The sequence below is a fragment of the Arvicanthis niloticus genome, chromosome 8 (assembly GCF_011762505.2).
Source record: "Arvicanthis niloticus isolate mArvNil1 chromosome 8, mArvNil1.pat.X, whole genome shotgun sequence".
Lineage (NCBI taxonomy): Eukaryota > Metazoa > Chordata > Mammalia > Rodentia > Muridae > Arvicanthis > Arvicanthis niloticus.
Window position 1 is genome coordinate 1713769 of NC_047665.1, and position 24547 is coordinate 1738315.

Sequence of the window (24547 nt, forward strand, 5' to 3'; positions counted from 1 at the left end):
TAGAAACCTAGCTAAGGCATGGAGGCTACCCAAATCTATATCAAAACATGGGCATTGTAAGAAACAAAACACCATACAAGGAGTATGAACAGGGGAATGTATAGAGGAATGTATGTGCGTCATAGATAGATGAGTAGGGAGTATTAAGCTTTGTGAAGGACTTGAACATACGATTTGATACCTATGGGAGTCATCAGCCAATGCACTATGGATTCCAGACTAGAACTGGGATTCTTTCTTCTTCTGTCACAATGGCAGACTTTCTTAGGATGTTCTGCATAGAAAGAAATAAACCCAGGCACACAGCCTGACAGTTTAGTAAGGCTGCAGAGATGCAACAACTTTCTCTCCTGAACCAGCTACATCAAAATGTTTCTGTTTAAGGAAGATAGCAGAGCAGTTGGCACACTTAGAGATGCTTGGAAATACAAGATGTGTTGAAAATGCATACACCTGGGCAATAATAACAGGATGATGACCCAGCCTGACCCTGTGATCTTTTACATCTTTTCTACACTTCCAGATGGCTCAACAACCTAACAGAAGATGCCCTGACTGTTTTAGGCATCTCTGGGCAGATACATGGGTGCAGCAACCAGAAGCCTGTGAAGAGATTACCACAGTCTACTCGGTGGACAGAAAGGGTGACATATGAACCATGGCTTCCCAAGGGGGACACTCAGACTTCTAGCAAATGTCTTCAATATCAAAGTTCCAAACACATGACATACAACTCCAAATTTATAATACAGACACACTTCCGAGGTCATTCTGGGATAAAATGACCACAAAACATAATGTACAACTCCAAATTTATGAGACAGACACACTGCCTAGCTTCACTCTAGGGGAAATCACCACACCAAACCCTTGTTCAAGAGAAATGAGAGCCAGAGCCACAGCTGAGAAGTCACAAGGCCAGGGTCTCACCCACAGAACTACGAAAGAAAGGTCACCTTGCTTTGTGTGCTGGCTAAATAAGTACTGCACACATTAGACACAACATGCATCTAAGAGAGGCATGGCACAAATCACAGTTCAGGACAGAAAGCGGTTGCATGTGTGATTTGTGGCAGTTTGATCACCTAGAAGATTAGGAGAATTTGTGTATCTTCAGGAACTGTGTAACATTTACTGACACCAAAAGATCTTCTATGCTTCAATCAAAAAGCAGATCATCTGATTGGCAAGATAGCTCAGTGAGTAAGGTAGAAAAAGAGGGGGCTTTATTCTATTTAATGGACACCTCAGAATTTCTAGGAAGGAACAAAAAATGCAAAAAAAAAAAAAAAAGATAAAAGATGAGGTCAGAAATTTAAAAAATTTAAAAAAAAAGTAGGGAGAGTATTAGTGTATTATAGTTCAGGTCTGAGGGGAAAAGAATGATCAGGAACAGGTCAGATCCTCAAGGTCAGAGAGGGTATGAAGATTTTGATTACAATTACATCACTCATACAAAGAGAACAACTAGTCTGTGCTGGTGTTTATTAAATTGCTCTATGTGCAGTAAATCCTGTGTTCTTCATTTGGCATTTCCTCATGTTATTGTTTCAGGGGTGTGTGTTTTGCATGTATGTGGTATTTTTAAATTATTCTACTCCAAACCATCTCTTCTCACACACAGCGGATTTCTAAGAGATTTGATGACTTCCTTCCTCTTCTTGCTTTCCTGCCCCCTGCCCCCTCCAAATTTGGTCCTTCCTTTCTTCTTCCTTCTCAAGCTGGAATGTCTAAGGAGCTTTTCTGCCTCCGTTTCTAGCAGTTAGCAGAGTGTTGCCCCGTGGACAGCTCGGTGGAAGATTCCTGTGTACTGCGTGGGAGATGGAGGCCTCAGAGCCCCAGATGCTGCATGAGGTCGGACTGGGCTCGCGGCTGTCGCTACAAAGGGACCGCTGCACATGGCAGGCCAGCAGATGCCAACAGACAGCTTTTGTGAGTCCTTCATGTTAATTAACTTTTGTGAGAACTTTCATGTTAATTAACTTTGCTTGGGCTTTCCCTCGAGTTGAAAGCTTTGGAGTGGTTTGTTTTGTAAAATGCTTTGACTCCGGGGAGAGCTGCTTCAAGGGGGGAAAAAGTGAGAAACAAAGAAAGGGAAAATTTTTAAGTGGGCTCTGCTTACCAGGAAATTTCTTCCCTTGTCTACGTCTGTCCCCTCCCCCACCAGGGCTGACTCCACCATCAGAGAGAATTTTAATGGCCCTTTTCTTACTCTAAAACACTAAACCAGAAGCAGACCTCCACTGCAGTGGGAGCCAGCATTGACTCTTCTAGGCAACACAGGTGCAAGTGTATGCGCCCACGCATGCGCATGAGAACACTCTTAAATAGGAAGTATGAACAGCTTTGGGATAACTTACAGAACTGAGAGGAAAAGGAAAGCGGAGCTAGAATTTCGGGGCCAATTCCGATACTTCAAAAATGTACCCTTTCCGACCTAGAAACTAGGGTGAAGTATAGGTCGGCTGTCCTGGGAACTCTTTCACTGTGTTTGAACTGGTTGTTAAAAGATTCAGAATAAAAAAAAAAGAGGACAAAGAAAATACGCACAAGTGGACGATCACACCAGTTACCTAGTGCTTATGGACTCTTCTGCACTCAAGCCACAGACTGGATTTTGGCCTCTTACATTTTACTGAGAATTTTTTAAAATGTTTGTTGGTTGAGACATGATCTCTCTCTCTCTCTGTATCCATGGGTGTTCTGGAAGTCTCTATAGATCAGGCTGGCCTTGAACTCAAGGATTCACTGCCTCTGCACTACCAAGCCTGCGATAATACTTAAGTTTATTTTTAAGATTTGTTATTTTTATGTGTATGATTGTTTTGCCTGTCTGTATATGTGTGCAACGCGTGTATACCTCGTTGAAGAGGGTGAGACTAGAAATTAGACAAACTGCCTGGTAGGCATAGGGGAGAGGAGCTGTGGCTAGCTCATAAAGGTGGAAATTTCCAAGATGGCCAGCTTCTTCCTCAACCTCCTGACTTGAGACAAAAGCCTGGCAGCTTTTGTACTCAGACCTGGAGCCCCCGTGCTGATGTACTGGTTCCACAAGTTCAAGGCTGGATAAGAACGTGTCACACAGGAGGTTTGGACCAAACAACCATCCTCTATGTCTCCAAACCCACCAACTCAAATATTAGGGGAGGAAAACTGTCCCGAGGTTTAAAACCTTTAGCCCTTCTGCTTTGCAGAGTGTCTTTTCCTCCCTCTGTGTCTGTTGCAGGGGTGTTTCCTCAACCCCAATAAACTCCTTTCTTTAACTGCCGATTCTTTGGGTGGTGCTATCCTGTTGTACTTCAGATTTTTCCTGGCTTTTAATTCTTTAACTGGCAGAGAAAATAAACCTGATCAAGACCACTAGACTGTGTCAAGGTTGTAGATCCCTTGGAACTGGAGTTACAAGCAGTTGTGAGCTGACTTGAAGGTGCCGGGAACTAAACCCAGGTCCTCTGGGAGAGCGGCCAGTGTTCTTAGCCTAGCGTGCCATCTCTCCCATCTTAAGTTTCATTTTAATTATTACTTTTATATCTTGCAGTTCACTAACTCCTTTTCCATTTTCCCTTAACCCTTTGCTGTCTAACCATCCAGAGAGTCTTCTGTCAGCAGCATCCCGGCTCTGCCTTTTCCCTTTCCCTCTGTCTCCTCTCATCTCCAGTTTTGTTCTTCCTCTTCTATTGGGAAGTGCTTGCACATCCTGTACTCAGCCTCTGGGCTTCCTGCTGCTCAACAATCACTGCAGTCATTTTGCTGAAGTGACTCCTCATTGGGTGAGGCTCATTCTGTGCTGCATCCTGTAGGTCATTAGTATTTCAAGGCCTGGCTGGCTTGATGGATATACAATATGCTTGTCTTTGGCTTTCATGAGATGGCTGCTTCACTCTCCATTTTTTTTTGTGGCTCTTAGAAGCCTAATACTGCACTTGACTTTTTCCTCTGCTCCTGTAGGTTGAACCTAGAGTCTTATGCACACTGGTGAACTGCTCTCCCATGGAACTTCATCCTCCAGCATCATGTCTGACTTTCAGGCTGGGTCTTTTTGCCTGGAAGTTTTGAGGGTTTCTTTCCTTTGTCTTTAAAGTCCAGAAGGTTTTACTAGGCTATCTCTTGGAGATCCTCATTTGCTCTCTTTCCCGGTTGTTCTATAATCCCACTCTGTATAAAGATTGATATTTTCCTTAATTTGCAGAACATTGTTAGACTATAAAATGGAATGTTAACTCTGTCTCGATGTCCTGTTTGCTGCTTTATATGATAGAATTATTCTAATGTTGGGCCTTCTGTATGTGACTTCTTTTCTAGACATGTTATGACTGCCCATTTAATTTTATGATTTCACTTGAATTTCCTTTTTTATTGAGGGATAATGATTGTATATCTTTATGGGGCACAGCGTGATGGTATGTGCACTTACAGATAGTGCATTGATAACTCACTATATTGGTTGTCTATCACCACAAACATGTGACACAAACATTCTCTTAGTGATACAAACATTCAAAATCATCTTGTGGTATTTTGAATAAGGATGATGGCCCCCATAAACTCATATATTTAAATGTTTAGTCACCAGGGAGTGACACTGTTTGAAAAGGATTAGGAGGTGTGGCCTTGTTGGAGCAGGTGTGGCCTTGTTAGAAGAAGTATGCTCCTAAGGATGGACTTTGAGGTTTCAAAAGCCCATGGTAGGCATCCAAAACAGGACAGCAATGCCAGAGTGAGGTGGTCTCTAGAACAAACCAGTTCATGTTGTTCTTTGGGCTTCTGAACTGGTGGTGGGAAGATATTGAAGAGCTGGAAGATATTGAGGGCTGGAGAAGACCTCAAATACTTTAAGTACAATCTCTAGGCTGTGTGGTGGGAGTGGTAAAGGTTAGGACAGCAACAGAAATGCAGTGTTAGTGAAATTTGCTAACATTATTTTCCTTAGCAAACTGCACATTTTCCCTCTCTTTCTGTCTCTCTGTGACCCTGTATAAGAACTGTAAGTAGTAGCTCACTGAGTTCTGTCCTGTCTTGAAATTTCCTCCAACAACAAAAAAGTGAATCTGTTGCTCCTGTAGTCAGCCTCACTCACTCAGGTTCCGAGGACAGGAGCAGAATGCAGCTAGATTTTTTTTGTCAGAGTGGCCAAGTCACAGAACTGGGAGAGTCCCTTGTCCCCACTAGAGCCACATTGTCAAGACTCTGTTGTCCATGTTTTTCTCAGTGTTCTTGTCTTCTAAACTCCAAGGAGAGTGTTCTATAATGTTCTGCTTCTAGCACTCCAAGGCTTTTGAAGACCAAAATCCCAAGCTGTGTAACAACCTCCCACAAACAGTTCTGAATGCTTAAAAATCACATGGTTAGATTAGCCCAGCCCAGTGACTCAATAACAATTTAGTTTATTAATTATTGTTTCTTGTTACTGTAACAATATACCCAACAAGAAGCAACTTAAAGAATGAAGGGCTTCTTTTAGTTCACAGTGTTCAAGCTACAGGCCATCCTGGTAAAGAATATAAAGCAGCTGGTTACATTGTATCCCTTATTCAGGAAGTAGCGCACATATCCGGTGCCTGACTCACTTTCTCTTTTTTTCACTCAGTTTAGGATTGCAGCCCATTTTTGTTTTAATGATTACTTATCATCTAGTCCCTAACTGCTCACATCTAGCAAGAGTCTCCCCACATAAATCTAGAAAATCCCTCATGGACATGCTATTAAGTTTGTTTTCATTGTGATTCTAATGTTCATCAAATTGTCAACTCATGAGACAATCTTTTGTCAACTCAAAACTCAAACACAACACGTTTATGTCATCACCTTTCAGCCTGTGTCACCATGAGCTCAAGTTAGCGTCACATCCACAATAAGTCTGTGCTCATAGGGTTTCAGAATGACTAAGGATCCAGTGTGTGCTTGTTAGTTTTATATGAGCTTGACACAATCTAAAGTCATTAAAGAGGAGGGAGTAGACGGGCAGTGGTGGCGCACGCCTTTAATCCCAGCACTTGGGAGGCGGAGGCAGGTAGATTTCTGAGTTCGAGGCCAGCCTGGTCTATCTACAGAGTGAGTTCCAGGACAGCCAGGGCTACACAGAGAAACCCTGTCTAAAAAAAAAAAAAAAAAAAAAAAAAAAGGAGTGAGTTAAAACTGAAGAAGATGCCTCCATAAAATAGAGTTGCAGCACCAGGCACAGCATATATCTTTAATCCCAGCACTTGGGAGACAAAAGCAGGTAAATCTCAGTGAGTTTAAGCCCACCCTGGTCTACAAAGCAAGTCCAAAACTAGAGCTATTACACAAAGAAATCCTGTCACAAACAAATCAAATCAAATCAAAACAAACAAACAAACAAAAGGGCTGCAGGTAAGTCTGTGGGCATTCTTTTTTAAAATTAGTGATTAATGGGGGAAGGAGCCATGTAGGTGTCAAGGATTGCTGTTAGGCAGCTTTGGTAGCAAGGACGTTTACCTAAGTGGGCCACCTTGTTAGCTTTCTCTATTGGGAACTGGGAAAGGGGGCCATTCTCCATACATTCTGGCAGAATTCTACCCATGTGCTGATAATCTGAGTGAGGCAGGATTTAAATTCAACAGACTAAATTCTGGCAGAAGAAATATAACATAGTGTAAAATTTAGACTATGGCATGGTTATCCCTCACTCAATTTACTGAGGTTTGTAATGAGAACTCAACATTGAAAGATACGAAAAATACATGCAATTTGTATAAGGAAGAAACATAAATAAAAACCATTAAGAGACAAGGCAGATAGAATGAATTTCACTGGGCACCTGCAACTTTTAAAGAGATTGGCAGCTTTAAGGACAAAACCTTATGTTTTACATCAAATAAATAAATAAATAAATAAATAAATAAATAAATAAATAAATGAGGAAAGTTCCATTGAGGGCAAGGTCACCCATCACAGCTGCTGTCTCATAAAAACATAAATTTGACTGGAAAGAAAGAGACTAAACCGACTAAAACTGCCACCAGGGAGAACATTTTCCCAGGTTCAGCACCAAAGGCACTGAAGGGCCATTGCAAGTGTGATCCAAAGCATCTAGGTACATTTTATGTCAGAAGCAAAACCTGGGATCATGTGCATACTTGTGGGTTTTCGGACACTCAAAATAAAAGCATGGCAGCATGAAGGTTTGCCCTGGGACCAGCCAACATGTGACAGGGTTTGATTCCTGGCCAAGAAGGCTTTCGAAGATGATTGTGTGAAGGAGAAATCTAAATCAGAGTGGAAACTTCAGGGTATCGGGGATGCCAGTGTTGTGGATCATCCGCTGTAAAGAACTGCAAGCATTGAGTAGAGCCAGCCTTTCTAACGGCTGCATGTGCTGCAGATGGCAGAAGGAGGGGTAGAGCTCTTCAAGGCCACTGAAGCCCAAATGGTGCCACCTGCATGCCAGACAGGGAGCCGAGGAGTTGGTGTTTACCCTGTTGGGCTTCAGTCTTGCTTTCATCTAACCCTTCCTGTTAGCACCTCTTTCCAAACAGGGGTGTTTACTCTGCCCTGCTGTATACTGGAGGTATATACAACCTCATCTGAAAACCAGAGCAGAACAGAAGCTCCCAGCTAGGAGATTGCTTTGAGTCTCAGAAGAGACTTTGCTGTCTGGGACACTGTTAGACCTATTAAGTCTGTGGAGACTTTGGAAGCTGGATAGGTATATTTTGCCACTATGAGCTAAATGTAAGTCTTTGGAGCTAAGCATGGAATGTTATAGATTAAAGTTATATCTTTGAGTTTCAGGTTGTCAAACGTGTGAACTTGTGATGGTTAATTCCAATAGAAATTCCCAGGATATTAATGAGGAATACCTTTGGTTGTGTTTGTGAGGGCTTTTTGATAGAGGATTAACTGAGCCGACAAGACCTGCTCTGAATGTGTGTAGTATCACTACTGGGCAGAGTTCTGGAATGAATAGAAAGAGAGAGGAGAAAGCCACCTGAGTGCCAGCATGCTGCCTTTTCTGTTTCTGAATGACCCACGGAGATGTGAGTGAGCAGCCTTCTGTGACCTGGCGCAGAGCTGGGTCCAATTTTATTCCTGCCTGCCACAATGGACTATATCCACGGAACTTGATACATGATAAACTTTTCCTCCCTAAAGACAAAAAGATATTCAATGTTCCTTTCACGCAGTATTTGCACATTCATCTAATATTCAATAACTAGTTAATTTTACCCCAGTGTGAGGATTTGTTCCCACATTTTTATTTACCCAGATGTCTAGCACAGAGCCATAAATCGACTTATCAATCTATTGTAGCTTATATATACATCTATCTTTTGTATCTTTAGATATTTTCCTCAGACACTAATGAAATGATTATTTTACGTATTGACACTATTCTGATAGCCAATTTATTTTATACTGTGAAGCCTCTTGAAGTAGCAACATAGTCATAAAATCACTCATTTCAGCAAAGCAGGTGAAATCTCTACAATGTGCAAACCTGGCAAAGGCTACATACTCTGTGGGTTCACCTATTCATCCAGCCATTTGCTCAGCCTAGAAGCAAACATTTTGAGCACAAACTCTGGGAAGTCTTCTAAGGAATATGGATTCTGGGTCTAGTTCAGTGGTTGGATGATTGCCTGACATATAGAAAGCCCCAGGGAAAGATAAGGAAGGAAGGAAGGAAGGAAGGAAGGAAGGAAGGAAGGAAGGAAGGAAGGAAGGAAGGAAGGAGAGGGAGGGGAGGAGAAATCTGACTGAGGTAGACCCTGCTGTGAGGTAGATAGACCCCCAGCTCCTTGATGCTTTCCTGCCTTCAGTGTTGATTTCAGTCTGGATCCTCATTGTGTTTAGCAAGCCAAAGCATATGACAAGCTATAAATCTAATTTGTGGTTTATACCTCTATCTTTTGTATCTTTAGATATTTCTCTTAGACACTAAGCAACTGACTTTTTAGGTATTGCTGCCATTCTTAATAGCCAATCGAGGATGTTCAGCCTTTTGGTTATTTGTTTTGATCTATCTCAAATAACAGCCATTGCTTCACAGACCGGGGAAATAATGTTGATTTTTTTCTAGCTAACTTAAAAGGAAATGTTTTCAGTAGGATACATAAAAGAAGGCAGAACTTTGACTTCCATCTCATTAAAGAATTTGTTTGTAGAAAGACTGTGATATTATAAATTTTTTTTTCCACAGTTACCTTCTGGTAATGAGAAAAATTAGTCCTTAAGGTAATTGGGTTTAAGGTAGTTTATTTGCCATGGTGACATTCCACATGGAAATTCTGGAACTGAAAGAGGGTGGTATAAATGTATGCACAGATGTAAACATGTCTTGGGCTTGTTAACAATGTGATTTTCTTGCATAGTTTTTTTTTTCTCCTACAATATGATATGGGATCCATTCAGTAAGCAGCCTGCTTTGAACTAATACACAATACTTGGCTCATCTTGTAGTGTTTTCCTCTGCTCACGAGACATTGGCCAACATACCCTATAATTACAAATGCCAGTGTTTTCAGTTTCCTTAGTTTCCTACATGAAGGTGAGCCAGTTCTAGTTCCTAACTTTATTGTCATGGAGAGACTTTTTCTACCCCTCAACTGAAACATCTAACTGTAAACTGTCTGGCTTGGGTTTGGGGAATGCACAGAGGCGCAGGCTGACCAAAGCCCAGCTACTGAGACTAGGGACAAGTTTCAAAGGTGCATGTTTCTTGGTGTTTTTTTGTTTTTTTTTTTTTAATCTTTCTTAGTTCCTGTATGCTGTTTTTTCCAATCACATTTTGTTTTGTCTTGGGCATTTTAATAACACACACACACATACACACACACACACACACACACACACACACACACACACACACGTATACACACACAAAAGAAACTATAACAGCTAGGAGAATTAAAGAGATTTTTTATATTCTTTGTATTTCTATACATTTCCCAAAACTCTTTCTTTTATTTATTTATTTTTGAAATTTTTGTTTACTTTTACAGGTGGGAGTGCTTAGCTGAATTTGTCTGTGTACACATGTGTGCGGCCTGCAGAAGCCGGAAGAGGGCATTGGATCCCTTGGGATTGGAGCTACAGATAGTGGTTAGCTGCCACGTTGGTGTTGGGAATTGAACCAGGTCCTCTGGAGAATAGTCAGTGCTTAACCACTGAGTCATCTATCCAGCCCAAGCCGAATAGTGCAAATTAATGAAAAAAGAATTTCCTTTACGGACTCTTGTAAGTATTACAGAACAATCTTGAAATTTCTGATCTGCTGGTTTCTAGAATCTTGTTATTTTCTTTTCATTTCTCTTTTCTTTCTTTTTTGACTATCCCATATTGTTTATTGGGTATGCATTTTGCAAACATTATGTGTATTATCAGTAACAGTGGAGCTGGAGAGTATTGTGCCTTCTCCAGGCTATGCAGTAAGAGCCACCAATAGTATGGTGGAACTTGTAGCCTTTTCCAAGGCCACAGCTCTTGTGGCCAGCAGATGTCAGCCCACGCATCTCTCTGTGCTCATGGACTGGTTTAGTGATCCACCGGATGTCAGGATTTCTTCTGCTTTATGGAATGGATCAATGAGGATAACATTTTTATGTGGAATCTTCACCAACTCAGTAGGAATTCAGGACCGTCAAAGCCCTACAACAGTGTTCAGCTCTCTCCTTAGCCACAGACTGAAGGCTTCCAGCAAATTTTAGCTGTTTAACACCATGGTGGACAGGCACTTGAGACCACCATGCACTGGGCACGAATCCTGTAAATGACCTAACCTTGCTTAGCTGTGTATCCCAGCCTTCATGCTTTATTTGGCTAGGTGGGCTGAGGAGCCCTATGCAGCACAGACAGCTATTGCCAGCAGTGGACCCTCAGAAGAAAGCGCATCATGTCAGACTGTTTCTTCCTAAACACACACACACACACACACACACACACACACACACACACACAAATAAAAAACATTCAAACAAGCTAGAATAATAAAGAATAAAGCACAAGAAACACAAAGAGAGACCACATATAAAAAACAAAAGCCATAAAATCACAAAATCAGAACTAAAGTACCAGGAAGAAGAAGAAGAAGAAGAAGAAGAAGAAGAAGAAGAGGAGGAGGAGGAGGAGGAGGAGGAGGAGGAGGAGGAGGAGGAGGAGGAGGAGGAGGAGGAGGAAGAAGAAGAAGAAGAAGAAGAAGAAGAAGAAGAAGAAGAAGAAGAAGAAGAAGAAGAAGAAGAAGGAATAAGAGGAAGAGGAGGAGATGAAGACAAAGAAGAAGGAAGAGGATGAGGAAGAGGAGGAGGAGGAGGAGGAGGAGGAGGAGGAGGAGGAGGAGGAGGAGGAGGAGGAGGAGGCCCAACTAAAGCAGTAACTTTACCACATATGTGCACTACCAACAACCACCAAAAGAGAGTTCTGATCCCATGAAACTTAAACGTGAAAAACAGATGGTTGTGAGCCACCATGTGGGTGCTAAATCCTGGTCCTCTACAAGAGCAGTCAGTGCTCTTATCTACTGAACCATGTCTCAAGCTCCTTTTCAGACTTAACTGTTTTAATATTTTTCCCATTCCTTTCTATTTGTTCTGCCTTGTCTCTAAAGAGCAAGCTTGTCTCCTACACACACACACACACTATTTGGGTAGTAGAGATATGCCCCCCACCCTGATACTGGAGCTTGACCATGAGGCATCAAGCATGCTAAGTATGTGATCTTCCCCTGAGCTAGGCGCTCAGCCCCTTGTTTAGCTAGTTTCTTCCCTTTTCTGACCCAGTGTTTGTAACTCCCTCCAGTATCAGTGCTGATGAATAGTTTGCTTGCTTAAACAATAAACTGAACATCTAACTCCCTCCCAGGCAAACACAGCATTGCTTCATTTTTCTGCTGAACTTGGTGCTGTAGGAAGTCTCTCGTGTTGTAGGCTGGGATGAGTTCTAATGTACCAGTAACCGAAGAGACTGCAGCTCTACCCAAACATACCCTGTCTTAATCACTGCAGCTTAGAAATAGCATATCACAGTCTTTGATTAGGGTAGTCTCTCTGGTTGATTCGATGTGTTGTTCCCTGAACCTTGAAGATGTGGCTAGTTCAAATCCAGACTCACAAGAGTGATTGACACCTGTTGCTTGCTTTCTTAGATGCTACTACTAGGAAAATTTTAACCTATGATGCATGATTTGTCTCACACTATATTTCTCTTTGGTGCATGTGTGTACACGCACATGTCAAGAGACAATGAAGGATTAAGGGTTATTAGCCTTGAGCCAACAGAATGCTGAGGTGGTACCTTGAGCCCAGTGGCTTTGGAAGGCAGGCAGGGCACTGGGCCATACAAGATCAGTTCTGAGCACTGAGATGTGATGTAGTTTGTATTATAGTGAGGTGTAATTGGGCTCTGTCAACCCTTCCTTATTTTCTCTTTCCCCCTTGGATTTGGAGCATCTACCCTTTCCCGCTCCCCCACTGTCTTTTGCAAATTCACAGCATGTTTGGCATCACAGGTACATACCTGACAGGCAAGGAATCATACCTCAGACATCACTCATGTCTCATTTACACTGAGCCAGAAGGCTGAGAAGTCATTCATATCTAATTTAGACAATATTTAGTTGATATCTCAGGTGTTGGAATAAGTTCAAACCTTTTAGGATGGAATTAATGTAGATAACTTGTGAGGGAAAAATAAACATATATTTGAGGGGCCCTGACTCCTTCTGATCCCCTTTGTAAATGATGCTCCCCAGAAGCAACGTTTTCAACTCTCCATGTCATGTTGATGATAGTCACATTCAGGTCTTAAGAAACCAATCAGAGTCCACACAAAAATGAAACCAGGGCTCCTGGAAGTTTGCCTGGCTAAGGCCCCAGACCCTTGCTTTTTGCAGACAAATTCTTCAGATGTATTTTGCTTACACTGATGTAATATTTGACCTCCACATACTGCTCACTGGCTCAAGACTCCGAGTTCTTATCTGTCAGATGGGTTGGTTTGGGCAGAAAATCATTTCAAAGCATTTTAGAGCAAGCTTGGCCCACACTTGGTAGGGGTTTTTTCCTTCTTAAACCTTGCTCCCAAGGGCTCCAGGACCGAGCCCTCTTGAGGGAAATGAAGGCTCCCAGGAGCATGACCTGCTCTGGGGAAAGGAGAGGATCGGGCTTCACAGTTTTCTTTCTAAGATGCAGGGTGCAGCAGGCCCCCCTGTTGGGAGAGGGCCTAGGGTCTCACCAGCCTCAGGGAAGCAGTGAATTCAGTCCCTGAACTAATCAAGAGCCAATCAGGAGAGAGCTGAAGCTGCCTCTGGTTCCCTTGGGAACTTGAGAGTGCATGGGGATGTGTTCCTTCTGCTCTCAGCTGGGAAGAAGCCTGTGGAGAATCCACCCCTCTGCACAGACAGCGTTCCCTCCCCTCCCCCACCCACCCCCCTTCGCTCTCACAGCCCACCAGTTCTGGGGCAGCCCTGGGCAGCAGTTTGGGCCTTTCTTTCTGCACACAATTGACTGGAGGGCCCAAGTCTGGGCCATTCAGACACCACATGGAAGGCTGTTTTTGTCAGTTCTCTCACGGCTTCTAGATGCATCTTTTCCAGCAGAGGCAAAATCAACCGGCCTGCTGTCTCTCAGGACAGCTGCTAGGCTTCTTTCTGGGGCTGGCGTGTTCCAAAACTTTAATGTTTTAACATTTCAAGTGATATTTTTTTTTCCCTGTGGGTTCCTACGGACATTGAGTTCAGGCTACCTTTTTTTTTCCCCCCAACCCCCTAAGCTGAAAGGTTCGATTCTTCCATCTATCCATCAACAAATCGTATTGAATGACGGTGCTCAGTGACCCAGGATGCCACCGGAGACAAAACACACCGTACATATTTTCTGGTCTCCCTGGAAAATTAGTGCGAACACTTTCATCAGAGCAGTGGAGGAAAATAAGCACAGAGCAGAGAAGATCGGCTTTGTTTTTGTTTTGTTTCCCTCGGAGGAGGTTTTGCCTCCCTCAAACAATGACGTTTATATTATTCTTTGCCTGCAAATTAAGCAGATAAGTAGAATTCCTGTGAACATCGGGCTGGTGTCCTGCACACGTCCCAGGATGGCCACCTCTCCTCCAGGGCCGTGGCAAATCTGGTCCAATTTTGCCCTGACTTGTTAAAAGTGACACTTAAAATATTTTAATTCCAATTCATGTCCCATCTACCCCACCCCACCCCCACCTCCCACCCTCGCCCCCACCCCCACAACTTTTTTGACATCACTCTGTGTCTGATTCTGGGAGAAAATGGTTGGGTTGCGCTACACTTTCTCCTGTTAAATTTTCTCTTTTATAAGTAAAGAAGCTCTTGCCTTCTCGAAAGGAAGCCAGAGAAGAAGCAGGCACTGGGGGTCTCCCTATCACCCCTCACTTTAACATCCTCTCCTCTATTCCTGGCTTTAAGCTGAGGACAACTAATCCCCAACTTCACAGAGTGCAGAGCTTGGGATGAAAATGTGGTCTATGCAAAGCAGCTTCCATATGAGTCAAAGCAACCCCCAAAGCAGCCACTCAGATGAGTCGGCTGTAACAGGAATAATTAACACTGGGGACTCTTGCTGAGAACACATGGTAAAGGTGTATCTTTCTGACACCTTAAGAGTGTCCACACATGAGGAGGGGGCCTCAGTCGGGACAATACACTGAAGACAGACATGGACATTTATTTGTATGAGTTACGAGTAGGAAGTAATCTAGAGGACTTTGACTTCGGATGAGCTGCTGGTGAGAGGAAAACGTTTCCAGCAGAGGAGACACCACTTCCTCTGTTCTATCATGCAGCCAATTTAGAACTTATTTTTGTTGTTATTTTGTTTTGTTACAGGAAGCAAGGTTTTAAAAATCAGGGACAAGGGACAACAAAGGTCTGGAAGTCGTGAAAAATATTCATCAGTAGATTCAACAGAATGGGATTTGAGCCACCTGTGGTGCTACAGCCATGATCTGGGAGGATGGGGCAGGAGCTGCTCCAGCATCCAAACAAAACAGTAATCTGACTGAGGCAGAACCCGGTCATAGCTCCAATGCCTTAGGTGATGACGAGCTGTGGCCTTGGGCAAGACGGTGATAGGAATAAATACCGATATAGTCTGTCTGCCTTGACAGGTGAGCAGTTCACATGTCCAACACACGCAAAGTCACGCCGGTCAAATACTCATGTTGTTGACAGACGTTGTCATAACGATGCCGTTCTATGAGCACTTCTATCATGACAGAGACCTGAACTGAAGTTACTGTGATTCCTAAGCCCTAAAAGCAAAGCCGGTAGAGCAGCGACAGGACGCTGCGGTGGAAAACGCAGTACCTTGAAACCTGGTTTTGTGCAGAAAATTTAAAATAGTGTGTGGCAGTCCCTGTCAGCACATAGGGTTTGTACGAAACATAAGTGAGTTTCATTCTTAGACATACATGTCTAAGCACGTCCTCAAGGTACTTGGTGATGGTGTCTGTGAATATTCTAGAATCTGAATCTCCTGTCTCAAGCAATTTAGATAAGCCTAGTCAGCCAGTATTCCCATTTTCATAAGAAGATAGCTTCTGTTCATCTGCCCTGAGGCCTTTCTTTATGTCCAGTTGGTTGACCCCCAGCCTCCTATCCAGCACTGTTTGATCTCATAATCCAAAGGACTATCATATCACCTGGCAGATGATTTTGGGTAGCTTAGGAGTGAAGATCCTTGGTAACAAATTTGGCCAATCACAAACCTAGAATCAACCTGGTGATAAGATCATTACCTTATCCCTATTCCAGTTGCCTGGGGCGTGGAGATCCTGAGTAAGTGAATTAGTTAATCACAGCCCATCAGTTTCCTCCTCAGAAAAACAAAACAAAACAAAAAAAAACCCCGCAACTTTTCTCTGTCAGGTGGTTCAGAAATGAAAGGTATAAGCACCCCAGTGTGCTCACAATAACACAGAATTGCAAAGCAGATGTTTGAACACCAAAATGGTCACGGTCACAGCTGTATTAAACATGGCCTGCATGTCAGAAGCCCCCATTGAGAAGACATGTACAAGAAGACACAGACCAGTGTGTGATCATCATTTGGGCCAAGGATCTCACCCATTCCAGCCTAGAGCCTAGAACCTTTCAGAAAACCTGGGGTAACTTGGTCAGCTCTCTAAGGCCCCGCTGCCCAACACTCACCGGGAGCAAGGGCAGGCTCCTTACAATTCATCTAGACTGAGCTGCTTCTCCCTCGACCACTATCCTTGGAGACCTCTCTAGCCTTCTCTGCTCCAGGACCTTTTGTTCTCCCTTAGTTTTTTTCTGAATCAACTTTAGGTACCCAGTAACTTCTGCTCACCTTTCTGGCTCAGCCCCAGGTTTAAAACCCCAACTCTGCCAGCTTCCAACTCCCCATATGGAGGCTTCTTTTCTCCTGGAGATGCTTTTGGTGCTTGAAGCTGTGCAGTTGAGGTCCAAACTTTGAAGTGAGGTCTAGGCATGGAGGACAGAACAGCTGTTCATTTAAATGAGGTTTGTGTTTGAGGGGAATTGGGTGCCTGTGTGGGAGAGATAATTCTATGAATCAGTCAAGTACATATACCATTTTTCAGGCTGGAGATGTTACAGCAGCTGTCTGCTATAGAACCGAGCATACAGGACAGGGCCAGTACCAGGAGCAAAACTAAAACATTCAGAATGCATTACACATCTTCGAGTAAAAAACAAAACAACACTGTGGACATGTATGTTCAAGCACAGAGGCATCCATGGCTTCACTGTGTACTCAGACCTGAAACTGATCACCTTTGTGACCAGCAAAATGGTGTAACAGGTAAAGGTTGCATGTTACTGTGTGTTTGATGACCTGAATTCTATCTGGAACCCACATGATAAAAGGAGAGAAATGACTGCTGAAAATTGTCCTCTGACTTCCATGTGTGCCCTGTAGCATATAGATGCATTTGTGCTTCTACATATATGTTACTCACACCTTTCATATATGTAGCACCTTTCACACCTGAGGAATTTGAATGCTCAGCTGAAGATGCTGAAAGCCAGGTAGATGAACATCTGGGCATCTGAGCCAGGTAGATGAACATCTAGGCATCTGAGCCAGGTGGATGAACATCTGGGCATCTGAGCCAGGTGGATGAACATCTGGGCATCTGAGCCAGGTGGATGAACATATGGGCATCTGAGGAGGGTCCTCAATAAGGCACAGGTGCCTTTCCTCTGGGTCACAGAATTCTAGGATTGTGGTTAGGCTGCACATTTGGAGGGCTCCTTACAATACATCTAGTCAGAGCAAGGGAAGAGGGCAGCCGATATCTGGGTCTTTCCTCTCCTCATTAATTCTCAATGCCATAAAGCTCTCTTGTTTTAAGAGGGCTGTGTAGTCCAGGCAGTTTCTGGGCTGTTTTCAATGTTTCCATTTCCCTGAAGATGTTTATGAGGACCTACTCTGTGCTGCCTCTGTAGCCTCTACTGGGGCCACTTATCCCTTGGTTTATTGGTTCAGCTCGAAGCCACTCCTGTCTGTAGAGGACTTCTTCTCTCCTGCATCTGTCTTTCCTAGACGCCTAGCTCATCTACAGAAAGGGCAGAATTCTTTATTCCTCTCTGGTAGTGATGGATATTCACTCTGTGGGTGGAGGCGAAAACACTAAAGATGTGTTTATTTTTAAAAGCCCTCTGTAAACAAAAACAGGTGAAATATTACAAAATGAAACATTCCAGAGACATTGGCCCAAGTGTCAACATTTCTAGATGGTCAGAATGTTTCACACATACCTTCTGCTTCTGATGGGTCATAGATGGTTAGGACTCCTATAGGATTTATTCTCACTTAACCAAGAAACATCCCATTTAAAGAACCAGGAAGGAAAAAACACTTTTCCCCCCCTTCCCCTCTCCCTCTCACTCCAGCCCCGCTCACTGGAAAAACACTTTTAAAAATTTCCAAAGTCGAGGATAGTATTATATACCTGTAAGCCTAGCAATTTGGAGTTTGAGGCAGGAGAACCATACAAGTTTGAGGTCAGGTTGGGCTACATGATGAGATACTAAGAAACAAGCAAATATTTCATCTTCTAACACTTAAGTTAGATAGAGCCTCTTCCATCATAAGTTAGCACACTCCATACTGTCCCGTTGTGATTCAGACTGACCAACATTGCACTGGTTTTTTTCTTTCTTTGTTTTGTTTTGTTTTAGCTTAAGGAAAGCAATTCGATAAAATTGAATGACCTAAGAATTAAGCAGAAAATGCAGAAGCTATTAATAACAGCAAACCTATTGAAAACAAAGTACGAATACATTGTTTTACTGACACTAGAATTAGTAAATCTGATGTATCAGATGTAGGTTGCCAAGGGAAGTTCAGCTCATAAATTGCAAGGAAAGTATATACTACTGGGCTCTGATGTGTTCTATTTCTTCATTAAAATGTGCTGTCAAGGGCCGGAAAGGTGGCTCAGCGGTTAAGAGCACTGACTGCTCTTCCAGAGGTCCCAAGTTCAATTCCCAGCAACCACATGGTGGCTCACAAGCATCTATAATGGGATATGGTGCCCTCTTCTGGTGTGTCTAAAGATAGCTACAGCGTACTCATATACATAAAATAAATAATTCTTTTAAAAGATGTGCTGTTAATCAAATTAGAAAGAAATGCCTAATTAATACCATAGGGCGCCCCCCAAAAAATGTAACTGTCATCTCTCTAAGCAATTCCATCTATCTTTCTCCACCCTTCCTCCATGCTACCACCCTTCTCCCACATTGGTCTTCATGATCAAAAGCATTCTAGAAACTGTAAAACTCACCACACTATACAACTTCCTCTTTATAGCTGCAAACCAACTAGAACTAATGTTTCTAGTCACTTTTCATCCATGCCCTGAATCCATGGGAGAATCCCAAAACAATGCAATAGAATGAAAACCATGAGGTTGTAGCTTTAAGATCTGCCTCTGCAAGGCCTTGGGGGAATTCGGAAGAGCTTAGCTCCCTAGGAACATAGAAGAGATGGAGAAGAAAGCCTACTTCAGGAACAAATGGCAGACTGGCACATGCAAGGTATTTAAACATTCTACTACTGTTACTCCAGTCTCAGCAGAGCGGGGCATAGTCCATAATTTTTTGGTTAATAGGGACCTGTTGTGTCCTGATGCATCTTGAAGAGCCATGGTCCCAGACAAACTCACAGGCTGCATATGGGATTAGTTAGTGGTTACTGAGAAGAAATTGAGGAACAAATACAAAATATTAGCTATAGACTCAAAAGTCTGAGAACTGTCTCTGTCCCCCTGACACCCAGGCACCAAAACTTGTCTTTCTCTTCATCGTGGTGCCTGCTGTCCCCTGTTCTCATGAATGTTTTCCACTCTCTTCAATCAGGATTCCATGCTGCCAGTCTTGCTGGGGAATTTCCATTGATCTTTATGCCACCCTCGTTTTTTCTAGTCCCTCTACATGTGGCTACCAGATTAGTCTCCTTAAACATTACTTAACATATGCCTCGCTGAAGGTTAGATGGTTCCATCATGCTCACACTGGGCGTTAAGACCCCACGATAAGGCCACTGCCTGCTTTGCAAGCTCTTCTGCCTTGACTTCTTTGAGTCTTTTGTTTCTTTAAAGATACTTTTGTAGCCTTTTATTTCTTCAAATATATAGAAGGTAGCCACTGTATTTTCAGTATGTGATCTTTCTTCCCTGATGTCTTTGGGGGTCTGGGTCATCACTTGGTGTTTTGCTGACTCACTCACTGTGCCTTGTTTTCACCTGTGTTCTTTGGTGTCTTTTTATTATTATGTTCACTTCTCTTTAATGTTATCTAAGAGAATTCTTCAAAGCTTGAATTTAAAGTAAGAAAAAATTTTAGTCTGTATCTACTAGTTATTTCCAATGTTTCAACTCTTTTTCAGTTGCAACTAAATTCTTGGCTGAATATTAAACAAACCATACAGGTGAATTTGGACCATGTGGAGATACATGGCTACCCTGTGGTTATAAATTTTCACAGACTAAGTCACCGCATAGCTGAGGGGAAAGAAGGTATCTTAATTACTTTTCGATTGCTGAGAAAAGGCACCATGACCAAGGCAACTTATAAAAGGAAGCATTAAATTGGAGTCTTGCTTATAGTTTCAGGGGGTGAGTCCATTACTATCGTGGCAGAAAGCATAGCAGCAGACAGAGAGGCCTGATGCTGGAGAAATAGCTGAGTGCTAACATCTGATCCACAAGCACAAGGCTTTCTTCCAATGCCTGTTTGAGGTGGCAAGTTTTTGTGTAGGTCACTCACTGAAGGTTTATACAAGTCTTGGAGTTATGCGAACACTTCCAATTTGATACTTCATGTTCTCTGTCACTTATGTGTGGTTCTTTTGAGCCTATGTTCTAGGCAAAAATTGATAAAGACCCACAGAGCAGTAAGCCAGACCATGTAGTTCTTAGGCCTTTCGATGAGGTTTTTATGGATGCGATTTTTTGGGGGGAGGGGTATGGAAGATTTTGGAACCTGAGGCTTGAAAAGTTCATGAATACCATGAGGAGAACTTGAGGGTCATTCCAGCGAATGCCAGGAAGACAGGGATGCTGAAAAAAATGTAGACAGTAGAGACTCAGAGGGAACAAAAACTCTATCAGAAACTGGACTAGAGACCACTTATATGATGCTCTGGTCAAAAAATTCCTGCTGCATTCTGTCCACATCCCAAGAACTTGAGTGAAGTATTTTTTTTAATTCAATATTTTATTTATTTACATTTCAGATGTTATCCCATCCCCCCCCCCCATTATCCCCCTATCCCATCCTTCATCCTACTTTTTTGCTTTTATACCGTTTAAATTAGATGCAAGTATTAAGGTCAGTTCTAGATTGAGGGTCTAGCAATATCATAGATGCAAAAAGTCAAAGAACAAGCAAGGCAATAAACAAAGTCCCATGATGTGATCACTCCCATGATCACTGTTTAAGGGTTTATCAGGATGACCAAAATATCTGAGCCAACTTCCCTGTCCTAGCCCAAAGTCATTTTCATGTCTGAAGCCTACTTCCTTGTTCTAGCCTAAAATTTAGATTCCTGCTTGAAATTACTTCTTTGTTCTAGCCTAAGATTTAGATTCCTGCCTGAAATTATTTCATTGTTCCAGCCTAAGATTTAGATTCTTGCCTGAAGTCTACTTCCTTATCCTTGGTCAATGTCATATTCCTGCCAAGCAGCCCATTTCCTTGTCCTTGGCCCATTTCAGATTCTAAAGAAAACCTCACTTTAAAGAAAAATAAAGGGATTTTTTTTTTTTGCCAGAGATTTTGAGGCAGGGAGGCCTTTAGGCTGTGTCATAGTTACTGTTTGCTGCTCTTCTCTAGGTCTACAGTGAGGAAGAGTAAAACTAGCAGAAGATGAGAGAAGTAAGTGTAAAGTTTGAGGTGGAAAGGTGCATAAGTGTGGTGGTTTGAATATGCTTGGCTCAGGGAGTGGCACTATTCGGAGGTGTGGCTTTGTTGGAGTTGGTGTGCTTTTGTTGGAGGAAGTGTGTCACTGTGGGCATGGGCCTTAAGATCCTCGTCCTAGAAGCCAATCTTCTCCTAGTAGAATGCTCAGCTCCTTCTGCATCATGCCTCCCTGGTGCCATGCTCCTGCCTTGATGATAATGGACTGAACCTCTGAATGTCTAAGCCACCCCCAAATGAATTTTGTCCTTATGAGAGCTGCCTCAGTCATGGTGTCTCTTCGTAGCAGTAAAACCCTAAGACAATGAACAAATTTAATGTTTCAGACAGTCACATTTCAGATAACAAAGTATCTGTTACTTTTAAAGGAATCAAAACCAGAGAAGAGAAACTGGACTCTATTCTTGGGCAATAAAAAATGCTGTTCTGAAGACAAGACCTCATTCATCATAAGCCTCAACTTCTAAAAATGCAAATTCATCTGAGAGAGCCTGAACTCAGACTGCCATAGATGTGGTTCTCTATAGATGTGATTCTCTGCTCATCAACAACTACCCAGGAAAGTGTTTCTTTTACAGGGTAAGCATGCAAAGGCCAAGCACCATGGGCCAAACAGGCCAGATTCTACTCATCCAGAGCTAATGGTAGAACTCGGCAGTGCTGTCTGCATTGTATTTGTCTTACAGGCATGAAAGATGCAAGATTGAGGGTCCCATGGAGTCTTGCAATCCAATTCCTGAGACTTCCTGAGACCAGACAGTGTATGGCAGGGTTTGAATTCCTGCAAGAAGTCCTGAGATCTCACTGTGTGAATCTATGAAAGAAAACTCTAAGTAGAATTGGAGACTCCGGGAACTTGGAACATCCAGGAACACGGCACTTTTGTAGAAGAAACAGACAGGCCAGGTGTTGAGCTGGGTAAGAGAGAAGCTGTGTGCTCCATTCAACAGAGCTAGAGGAGCAGAGCCCCTCTGGAGCCCAGATGATTTTATCACCAGCCCCAGATGCCAGACATAGAGCTGTGGGGATTTGGTGTATGGTGAAATAAAAGAGAAACTTTGGGGCACAGGGGAAGCAGGTCATGGTTTAAAATGATGCATTTTGAGTGTCAAGGTGACAAGGGGTAGGATTCTGATGGTTAATCTATATTGTCAACTTGACGAGATTTAGGATCTCCATGGAAACATATCTCTGTGCATCATATAGATTAAGTCGAATATAGATTAAGCCTACCCTACATGTGAGTAGAGTCATTGTTTTGGCTGGGTTCTTTAACTGAATAACAATGAAAAGGCAAACCTAGGGCAGCAGTCATTTGTCTGTAGATGCCGCGTGATCAGTGTCTCAGGCTCCTGCCATCATGACTTCCCTGTCATGGTGGGCTGTAGCCTGGAAATGTAAGCCAGAAAGAACCCTTCCTTAAATTGTTCTTGCCAGGGTATTTTGTCATATCAACAACATAAGTAATTGATACAATAAGGTCATGAAGAGGAATAGATGGAACCAAGAACACAAAATAACCAGTTTTTTTTTTTTATGATGAGCAACTATACTCTGTCTACTTTAAGTGAGGAGAGAAATTACTGAAGAGATAGTGGTTGGCTTATGGAGAGAATCAATCCCTAGAGAGCCCTGTCAGGGATCTATGTGGGAGTGTCACAGACATAATCTCCCCATGAAGCTGCTCCAGGAGTCTGCTGATACTGGTGCTAAGGACAGGTGTAGTGGGTTTGGCCTAATGCTGCTTATATTCTTATGTTAATTTGGGTCCCCAAAATTGTTTGTAGGAGAATCCACACATCCTCACATTAAGACACTGAAGGACCCTGCCCCCAGTTGGTTCTGATTGGTAAATAAAGTTGCTGGCAGCCAATGGCTGGGCTGGCCAGGGCAGGGCAGACAGAGGTGGGACTTTTAGGATTTCCCTGAGAAAAGGACTTAAAAGGACCAAGGGAGAAGGAAGAGGAAGAAGAGGAGGAGGATGAGGAGGATGAGGGAGAGGGGGAGGGGGAGGGGGAGGGGGAGGGAGAAGAGGAGGAAGAAGAAGAGGAAGAAGAAGGAGGAGGAGGAGGAAGAGGAGGAGGAGGAAGAGGAGGAGGAGGAAGAGGAGGAGGAGGAGGAGGAGAAGGAGGAGAAGGAGGAGGAGGTTCACCACACCTGAGAAGGTGAGAAGGTGCGGGACAGAAAACACAGCCACCTTGTAGGAGCCAGGGGAGAGCGGCCCAAGAGGGCTATACATCTGGGTGCAGGGCAGCCAAGATGGAATACAAGATTTAGTAAGTAATAACTCGGGACTATCCAAGGGAGGTGGATTAGACACATGGAGGTTAGGAAGTGGCCCGCCATTGAGCTGATTAAGGCATATCAAAATGTAAAGGCTGTGTGTGTGTCTTTCATTTGGGAACCCAGAACATTGGAGTGGTCAACAAGGAATGTGCTGCCTCTGGAATTACTTTAAATTTTTAATTGGGTACTACCACAGACAGGGTCTCCCTTACTCTGCCTCTCTCCCCTATTGAGTATTAGACATCCTGAAATGCCCCATGGCCCATTGAAGATTCTCCACCTGTCACTCACAAGTAGCTCCTGTTAAGTCCAACCTTTGCCGTTGTGTGAAAGGAGGCAGAAGTAGTGTGGAGCTATGAGCCTTGGCAGCTCAGACAAAGCACCTTCACTGAAGAAGGGGAGCTGCGTTCATTACTGTTGGGCCTCTGTAACAGAACACTTCACTGGATCAATTTAGAGCAGAGATTTATTTTGGATAGCGGTTTCCTCCGTATTGTTGGTCATGACAGGGAAGGAATGGTGGAGCAGCTCATTCATAGTGGTGGGAGCATGTCGGTGAGGCTGTGCCCATTAGGAAGCAGAGGGCACACCAGGAACCAAGGCTATTCTAACCTTCATAGACATGCCTCTAGTGTAGTACTTCTCCTGGCTAGGACCCACTTCCTAAAAGCAACACACCCTCTCATAATAGCACCATGTAGTGGGGAGCAAGAGCTAGAATGTGACCTGTGGGGACCTTTCAGACTGGATGAGGGCTCAAGTGGCAAAGACATTAGGCTCTGTGGACAGGTTAAAAGGGCTCAGTTTAGAAATAAAAAATGTCCGGGGGCAGGAGTGAGGAAGTTCAGAATATTTAACTTTTTAACTGGT

The 24547-nt window shown here is 43.2% G+C and overlaps 1 long non-coding RNA gene and 1 pseudogene across 2 annotated transcripts; one reads left to right on the forward strand and one right to left on the reverse strand.

Annotated features, from left to right (window-relative positions):
* The first annotated feature begins 1725 nt into the window (after positions 1 to 1725).
* LOC143443160 (uncharacterized) lies at positions 1726 to 23364 on the forward strand. Of its 2 annotated transcripts, XR_013111928.1 has the most exons (4): positions 1726 to 1932; positions 9963 to 10197; positions 21760 to 21970; positions 22078 to 23364. It is a non-coding gene; the product is annotated as an uncharacterized LOC143443160 (long non-coding RNA). The 2 variants fall into 2 exon arrangements; XR_013111927.1 differs by having other exon boundaries at positions 21760 to 23364.
* Positions 10341 to 10872, reverse strand: LOC117713732 (large ribosomal subunit protein eL15 pseudogene; annotated as a pseudogene).
* Positions 23365 to 24547: the final 1183 nt, after the last annotated feature.